This window comes from Neofelis nebulosa, chromosome 6 (genome assembly GCF_028018385.1).
Source record: "Neofelis nebulosa isolate mNeoNeb1 chromosome 6, mNeoNeb1.pri, whole genome shotgun sequence".
Taxonomy (NCBI): Eukaryota; Metazoa; Chordata; class Mammalia; order Carnivora; family Felidae; genus Neofelis; species Neofelis nebulosa.
In genome coordinates, this window is record NC_080787.1 from 134,059,893 (window position 1) to 134,067,195 (window position 7,303).

The 7,303-nt window shown below is 36.1% G+C and overlaps 1 protein-coding gene across 7 annotated transcripts in view; it reads left to right on the forward strand.

The window, feature by feature from the left end:
- UTRN (utrophin) overlaps nucleotides 1-7,303 on the forward strand; it is a 514,842-nt gene that overhangs the window by 297,471 nt on the left and 210,068 nt on the right. The gene's annotated exons all lie outside the window — the stretch shown is intronic.

Here is a 7,303-nt window from a genome sequence, read left to right on the forward strand (position 1 = left end):
CAGATTCTTTGTGTATACATCTTTGACTGTAATTAATTGTTAATTTTTGTTAGGATGAATTCGTGTAAGTGACTCTGCTGGATCAAAGGTTATAAGCTGCCAGGTGGCTTTCCAGAAGGCCTGTCCAAAGTGTACTTGAATAGTGTATGAGAATATTGGTCCTATCATACTCTTGTTAGTCTTGAATTTTATAAATTTAAAATATTTGTCAATTTGATAGTTTTATACTGCATTGCTAATTACTTGTAAGAATTTTTTTCTGATATTTACTGGCCCTTTGTCTATGGCCAAATTTTAATTTCCTTTGAACTACTATACATCTGTTTGATGTTTGAACACCCGATCGAGATCTATTTGATGTTAGGGAATTCAAATTACTTGGGAAGCACTTCTGTCACTGAAATCATGAAGTAAATAGTTCCCAAAGTATTTGAGCGCAAAATTGCAAGTCTGAGTCCCTACAGTAAAAAGTTTTTGACATATTATGAGAAAAATTCAGACATTACAATGATTTAAAAAAAAAATGTCAATTCACAGATTCATTCGTTCCCAAAATGAAAACAGAAGCTACAAGGGTGGTCTCGGCATTATTTGAATAATTAATGTTTTCTGGAGAATTCATTTTTACATTGTCAATTTGTTCTGAAAAGGTCTAGTCCACTCGTGACATAGCAAGTAGTATCTCAGTATTCATATTCCCATAAGATTTAAATAAATAGGTTTTAATTAAATGATTTCCAGAATATGAGTTGTCTACCTCTGCAAAAAATAAAATCACTCGTCTGCAAGCATTTTATATGAGCCTAGCCTCTTACAAGGTTTATGGAAGGACTCGCTCCTTACAGTCTATCCTTGCCTCCCCTACACCTCTGTTTCTGTTGAGTAAAATTCTACTGCCATGAAAAAGTCTTTGCAAGTTCCCAGTGAACACAAGATTTCTCTTTGACACTGGCTTGACATTACCTTTTGGGTCTTTGACCTGACTGTGTTGCATTTATACCAACTCATAGGACTTACTCAGGTCCTCATTTGTTTCTGGCAGTTATATCAAATCAGCAAAATACAGCGTTTGTAACAAAAGTAGATTTTCCATGCCTCAAAATTCTGTAGCACATCTGTCAAAGGTTTGCTATACATGGAAAATCATAGGCTTGATATCCAACCTTGGCACATAATACATATTCACAAATATTTGATGAAATGAATTAGGATAGAATATTAGTTTGCTGGGCAAGGCGTTGATAATAGAACTTCCCTTGCAGTTTCATTGTTAAACTCTGATCTGTTCAGATCTGTTCCCACTCTTCCTTTATTACCACTGAATAACTTTTGCCTTGTCATCAGTTTGGCAAGAGATAACCTGTCAATTACTTGTAGAAAATTACTTTGAAATGAATCAATATTCTATTTATCGTGTCACCTCTACTTTAAAAGTCTACAGTCCAATGTGTCTTGCACCTAATCCCCTAATTTTTTTTTTGGCTTCAGCATGGGCACTAGTTTTTCCCTTCCATCTTTTATGTCTAACTCTTGAACTTAATACTAAGTATGAAGTAAGAGATCTTCATTTTCAGATCTCACTAGCATAAATATAAGTTAAGATGCATTTCCTGATATCTGGGATATTTAGACATTCAGCAGAAGACATTTGAAGGTTTCAGATAGCTTTCTGTTCTCATTTTGGATCTCCTTTTTTTTTCTTTGTAAATGTTTGCCTTTGTGAGTTGCTAAAAAGAATGATTTTCAAGTTGTATTCCTGTTTTAGTAGTATTTAAGTTCACACTGCAGTGATTCTTTCTTGGAAAGCTAACGTGGAATATATTTTGTGGGTTTTTTTTTTCATGTCTTAACATTTTAATTGAGGGTATTTGCTTGTTTGAACCTAATAGAAATAAATTCTGATTGTACCCTCTCAACCTGCAATGTGGTAATGATCAGAGACCATAGATGAACTTAGTGTCATTCAATATTATTTATTTTTTTTATTTTTATTTTTATTTAAAAAAAAAATTTTTTTTTAACATTTATTTATTTTTGAGATAGAGAGAGACAGAGCATAAACGGGGGAGGGTCAGAGAGAGGGGGAGACACAGAATCAGAAGCAGGCTCCAGGCTCTGAGCTGTCAGCACAGGGCCCGATGCGGGGCTCGAACCCACAGACTGTGAGATCATGACCTGAGCCGAAGTCAGCCACTTAACCAACTGAGCCACCCAGGTGCCCCTCAATATTATTTATAAAACGGTGTTTAACATTGGGAAATAAAATAACTGATCTCTTTGCTATTTCGGTGTGATGACATCATCCTACAGAAAACACTTCAAATCATATGCCGTTTATACATGCACAGATGTAATTGCTAATACAAACCAAAAAAGATAAAGAGACAGAGCAAGAGAGAGCTAGATGGTGTCTAGGGCATAAAATAATTAGCATTTTTAGTAACAACATCTGTTGCTGGCAATATTGCTGGCAGTATTGTAGGAGAAAGCAGTCATTAAAATTAGCTAATGCTCAGTTTAAGTGCCACACAATATACTGACATTTTCAATATTTTTACTAGTTTTGCATTTTCTCATTCCAATAAATTTGTGGTTTTGAGTTTGTTTGAATGCCTTGTGTTGTATTAAAAATGTTCTTCAGATCACTCAAAATTGATCTGGGTCTAAAGCTTGTGTTTCCAATGGGTCAGAGTAGCATTGTTCCAAATTGTTACAGACATATATTATCCAACACCTTGGATTGGATCCCTGTGACTTTGGTCCTACTTGATTTAGATCCTCTCTGAGTTAGAAATTCCCCCCAACCTGAAGCATACATTTTCCTCAAATCTTATTCTCTTACCATTCTTGGTGTTTCATTCTGGAATTCTTATTTGAGGCTTAAGTGTCAAAATCAATGTTAAAAATTTAGTGAAGCTTGTCAGTTGGATTAATTTGACAGGTAACCCCTTGACTCCCAACCTGTGATTCCTTACTTGTAGACGGGTGTGTTTCCCTCAAGCCTCAGATGAATCCCTCTAAGAAGAAGGAAATGAGAGGCTTCCACTCTACCATAGAAGAAATTCCACTCTACCATGGAAATTTTTGGACAGCCTTTGTTGTAAACTTGTTTGCTCGTTTGGGAGTATGTCCACTTGAAAAAAGAAAATTAGTCTATTTTCTCTTTAAAGGGAAAACTAGTGAGTCAACATTTGAATCATATACTAAGATACAGAACAAATTGGGACTCTGCATAATTGTTTATGAAAATAAACACAGTCAGAAATTATGTTTCTGGAAATATTTTGATGAGCTGAAATATTTCCCATTTATAATTTCGTACGTCCATATTGGGTATCTGTCAAACCCTGTTCTGGGAGATACTAAAATGTATACTGTGAAAGTGTTTTTTGTGGTCCAATTAGTTTGGAAAATTCTGCAAATTATGTCCTCCTTTGGTGCCCTATGATGCACATTATAAATTCAAGGCTGTGAAAACTCCTTCAGTAAAGAAACAGACTGAACTTTGCTCATCTCAGTGTTTGCCAAACATTTTTTTCCCTGCGCCACTTTTTTATTATGCAAACCAGTTTAAGAAATCCTGATCCAGTCATCCCAAAATTTAACTGCTATTTATTTCTGTTGAAGGTTGAAGAAAGGGCCTCTAGCTAAAAGTTATTTGTGTGACTTGTAACAGGCTTTTTGGCTCTTTATGATTTCTGACAACATTTTCATGGCAGGATTGACTCCTAGACTTCATTAGTACCCATAGAGATGGACACAGATGATGTCAAAATTCACAAAAAACTGCTGTATAAACCGTAATGAGTTTATTAATTTATATTGGAGGATGTCTTTCTGAAAGATTGTGATGCCCATGAATTTATATAAACATAACTTGGAAGGTCGGAGATAAATTGGGAGGATTATTGGCAAGATTTACATGGGAGAAGGACTGATGACAAAGGTCACTGTCAGTTGACCTTGTTCAGTTTTACTTGGGACTTCCCTAGTTTTCACTCCGAAGTCCCCTCATCCTGAGATACCCTCATAGTTCCAGACCAACCAGGGTGGTTGGTGACTCCATTGCCCTGTAACTCATGGCACATCTTCAGTGACTTCTTGTGTTCCCCACATTTCATTTTTCTCTCTCCTCACAATTTGTGATGGTTAATGGTATATGTCAATTTGGCCAGGCTGTAGTGACCAGATATTTGGTCAAACGTTATTCTAGAAATTTCTCTGAAGGTACTTTTTTAGATGAGATGAACATTTAAGTCAGTAGACTTTTAGTAAAACAGATTACTTTCCATCATGTGGGTGGGCTTCATCCAGGAAGTTGAAGGCCTTAAGAGAGAAAGACTGACCTTCCTAGACAGAATTCTTTCAGCAGACTACTTTCAGACTTGAATTGTATCTCTTTCCTGGGCCTGTAGCCTGAACAGCCTACCCTGCAAATTTTGGACTTGCCAAGTCTCTGAACCATGTGAGCTAGTTACTTAAAATAGATCTCTTTTTCTTCCCCTTCCCCTTCCGCTTCCCCATCCCCTCACCTTCTCCCTGTCCCTCCATCTCTCTCTCTCTCTCTTTTTTACACACACACACACACACACACACACACACACACACACACACACACTTTGTTGGTTTTGTATTTCTGGGCAACCTGATTAATACCGATGTCAAGGATTGGTTACCACATTTTGTTCTGCTCTGTGTTTTTCTATGTTGGTCACCCATTTTTTTTCAGACCTTCGTTTTTCTAGACACATGGTAACCTTGATTAAACTATTCTCACTTCCACTAGACCCAAGGGACAGGAATCACTTCCTTCTTCTTAGGGTTCAAATTTAATTAATTTTACTTTTGAAGGCAATATCCTGGGAGGTATTTCTTTTGTCACTACTGTGTACTAGGTTTTTTTTTTGTTTGTTTTTTTTTTTAATACTGAAAGCCCATAGCAGTGAAAGTAAGCAGATTTTGCCTACAGAGAAGGATTTGTGATATTTAATTGTTACCAGTTGTGACACCCAATAACGTTATAGACTCTAGCTCTAGGAGACATCTCACAAGGTCATAGTCTTACAAAACAAGAGGACAGTAAATATTAAAATTTTATTTTGCTTTCTTAAACAATGTTCAGGGAGAATGATTCTGCAGCTCTGTTTTGTAGCCTCTTCTGATGTTTAATCATTTTTATTCTCAAACATTTTTTTTGTCAGAATCTCAGTGATCTTGTAATTGAACTCATTATTTTTATTTTTTTTTATTTAAAGATTTCTCTTTTTTTTGTAGGTAGTAAGCCCAAATATCCAAGATATTACGGTTCTGAAAGACATGAAGCTTAAAAGGGCAATTGCATTGCATGCCAAAGCCAACATTCAAGTTAGCACACTCTGCTAGGATTCTAAATCTTGCTCAATCCCAGTGAGATTGAATTGAGCAAAGATTTAAGTAAATTCCTGCACTCTTTTAAGAAAATGAAGTATGGAATTACAGGATAGAAGAAACTCATTGATTTTTTCTCATTTTCATTGAAGGGAGTCCACAGAACACAATGTAATAGAGAAGTTTTGAGAAAATACTTAACTTTTTCAGTTTTGGCTTTATTGAGGGAGCATGAAGCCACTGCTGCCTTTTCACTGGAGCCTCATCCTTTTTCTCTTCTCTCACCATTTCTAGGAGAGGAACATTATTATATTTTCATAGGTCAAAATTTGGTGTTCCTTCTCCGGGGAAGAGAGACAGGCAGGCAGACAAACAGACAGGCAGACACACACATGCATGAATATTTTCAAGCGAGAGAGAAGAATTTAAGAATGCTTTCGCTACTAAGGCAGCCTTAGTCATGACTTTTGTGAAGGGCTTTGTGTTTTGTAACAACACAGTAGGGCAGTTAGGCTGGACTCTTTTTGCAAGGAAGGAGATAAACACAGTTTTGAAAAGTTAGTATTAATAAATAGCCCTAATCTGTTAAGGTGTCTCAGCATTGATCCACACCAGGGGGCAGATGGATCCTTTGCATTCATTTATTTATTGATCCGTGGCCAGATTCACCCACAAACATCAGTCGGAGTACCTGCTATGGGGCAGGCACTACTCGAGAGCTGAGGATTCAGCAATGGGCAAATTCATCCAAAAAGACCCTGCCTTCCTGGTGTTCACATTCAAGCTGGAGAGTTGGGGCAAGGGCTGTGATGGGGAGAGAACCCCATTCCTGAGTCCTGGGAGGACAGACTTTTCATACTTACAAGTTTGTGAGCAGTCAATTCTGGTTACCCTCAATTGTGTTTGGAAAAATAACAACAGCTGCTTTGGGAGATATCTTTACCCTGCGTATGAGCAAGAGCCACATCAGTTTCCCATGTATTGTGAATATTGATATTGGCCAGCTGTTTTATAGAGGAAGTAGGCTTGCACGGAATTCTCACCAAAGTATCCCTGGAACTTTACAAAAAAAAAAAAAAACAAAACTTTTGAGAGCTCATTTAAAGCTGTAAGTGCGGTCTTCAAATAATTGTCCAAAAATGGCATTTTCATTGTCCAAATAGTAGCAAGAGTGACTTCCATCTGTTTTATATACCATCCTTTTCCCTGGTGGACAATAAATGGATTGAAAGTTCTCTATGGAAAGCACTAAATTTACATAAAAAATATAACAGAGTAACTCTGTTAATGACATTTTTAAAAAGTTTAATGAGCAGATGAGGAAAACAACATGAATTTTCCACGGTTAAGTTCGTAAGCTGTTTTTTTTTCATCCAAATGTTGTAAATTCTTGATTTGATGGTGTCCTTGAGCTTGTGGATTACTTATGAACTTGGGGTCCTAGATGGAGTATAAGAGGCAGAAACCTGAGAAAGAAACTTAGAAAAGTTGTGATAAGATTTAATCATATTTTGTCAAATAAAATATATACATACATACCATAAAAATATACATATAAATGTACATAAAATATTTTTTTTTTAGCAATTTATTTATTTTTTTTATTTTTTTTTATTGTGTTTTTTAAATTTATTTATTTATTTATTTATTTATTTTTTAATATATGAAATTTACTGTCAAATTGGTTTCCATACAACACCCAGTGCTCATCCCAAAAGGTGCCCTCCTCAATACCCATCACCCACCCTGCCCTCCCTCCCACCCCCCATCAACCCTCAGTTTGTTCTCAGTTTTTAACAGTCTCTTATGCTTTGGCTCTCTCCCACTCTAACCTCTTTTTTTTTTTTTTTTCCCTTCCCCATAAAATATTTTTAAACACTTTATTCTGACTGTTGCTACTGAAAGTACCTGTCAGATTGTCACTAATTTCTCGTTC